This window comes from Suricata suricatta, chromosome 7 (assembly GCF_006229205.1).
Source record: "Suricata suricatta isolate VVHF042 chromosome 7, meerkat_22Aug2017_6uvM2_HiC, whole genome shotgun sequence".
In the NCBI taxonomy this organism is placed as follows: domain Eukaryota; kingdom Metazoa; phylum Chordata; class Mammalia; order Carnivora; family Herpestidae; genus Suricata; species Suricata suricatta.
The window spans coordinates 132984407-132986116 of record NC_043706.1 but is presented as its reverse complement, the minus strand read 5'-3'; the positions used below and the strand labels follow the sequence as shown (position 1 = coordinate 132986116).

Sequence of the window (1710 nt, the reverse complement as noted above, 5' to 3'; positions counted from 1 at the left end):
GTTTTATTGACCTTCTCCACATTTTTCTATTCTGCTTTTATTTTTGCTATTTCTTCCTTGGTTTGCTATTTTGCTATTTTTCTAGTTTCATGTGTTGAGCCTTTAGCTTATTTGTTTTCATTCCTTCTTGTGTTCTGATAAATGCATTTAAGGTATCAGTTTCCTCTAAAAATGCTTTAGTTGTGTCTCCTAAAGATTTCGATGAGTAGCATTTTCAGTGGTCATAAATTCTAAATATTTCCCATTTGATTTCCTTCTTGATTCAAAATGTTTTTATTAGTGTGAGATTTTGTTCTCAGACCCTTAGACACTTTATTTATTTGGAGATTTGATGTCTGATATTATTTATTTGTTGCTCTTAGAAAATCTCATTTTTGACGAGACTCAGACTTAAAGGTAGAAGCTTTCCGAGGGGACAGCAATCAGACTCTTGGCAGTCTGTTCCTGGCATTTTGCTTTGGCCCCCCTCATTCTCTTGACTGAAAGCTTAGCATTTTCTGCAGACTCTTCTTTATTTTTCTCAGGACACTATTTCTTAAAAGCCATACACACACATTTGTAGGACGTGTGGAATAAGAAGACCCGAATCTTGGGTACTTTGGTTCTACGTTTCTTACTTTCTTTGTTTAGGGGCTTTTTCACAACGCACTTGCAGACATCGTCTTTTTTTATGTTTATTTATTTTTGAGAAAAAGAGCATGAGTGGGAGGGGTTGCCGAGAGACAGAGGGCAGTGGATCCGAAGCAGGCTCTGTGAAAACAGCAGTGAGCCCGATGTGGGGCTCAAACTCACGAACCGTGGGATCATGACCTGAGCTGAAGTTGGACGCTTAATTGACTGAGCCACCCAGGCACCCCCTTTACAGAGATTGAAAAGTTTGTTGATTCTGCTTGTTCTTTTGGGCCCCAGATGACAAGGCACCATAGAATCAGTGAGTCCAGGAATATCCTTCTCTCCTTTCTACAGTGACCAAGTTGAGAACAGTGAGCTTGGCATCCACAATGCAACCCCAAACAGATTTGCACTTGCACTCCAGTCCTCCTTGGTCTGGAGCAGGGATGCCCCTTACTTAGCACAGCCATAGGTCAAACTACCCCCTCTTCATGGAGAAAAGCCTTGTTTGTCATTGTCACCACTCATTTAGACCACGTAACTCTTCCACTCTTCACCCAGAGCATCACAGGCAACTTCTGTAGCCATAGGCTTCTCATAAAAGGTACAAAGTTTGCATTCATTGCAAACTTCAATGAGTTTCTGGCAGTCAGGAGCTGGGAAAGAGATGTTCAGCTTCATTCTGGAGCAGCCTACCACTTCCAAAGCACCACGAAAAAAAGCAGACATAGTTATTTTAAAGCTATGTTTTCACTATTAATTTCTGCAATTAATGCATTATAGTCAGAGAACATAATCTGCGTTAAATTGATTCTGTGAAATTTATCAAGGCTTCTGTTGTAATACATTATTTTTTAAATTTTTGATAATATACCATGTGTGATGACAATGAGTGTGTATGTTTTATTGACCTTCTCCACATTTTTCTATTCTGCTTTTATTTTTGCTATTTCTTCCTTGGTTTGCTATTTTGCTATTTTTCTAGTTTCATGTGTTGAGCCTTTAGCTTATTTGTTTTCATTCCTTCTTGTGTTCTGATAAATGCATTTAAGGTATCAGTTTCCTCTAAAAATGCTTTAGTTGTGTCTCCTAAAGATT

General features: G+C 38.7%; 1 protein-coding gene and 1 long non-coding RNA gene across 15 annotated transcripts in view; one reads left to right on the top strand and one right to left on the bottom strand.

Moving 5' to 3' along the window:
* Nucleotides 1-1710, top strand: part of IPCEF1 (interaction protein for cytohesin exchange factors 1) — a 177333-nt gene that overhangs the window by 63894 nt on the left and 111729 nt on the right. The window lies entirely within an intron of this gene.
* The window catches only part of LOC115295789, a 27870-nt gene continuing 26861 nt past the window's right edge, over nt 702-1710 (bottom strand). The window contains exon 3 of the long non-coding RNA XR_003910575.1: nt 702-1310. This is a non-coding gene — a long non-coding RNA (uncharacterized LOC115295789). The remainder of the gene's footprint in view (nt 1311-1710) is intronic.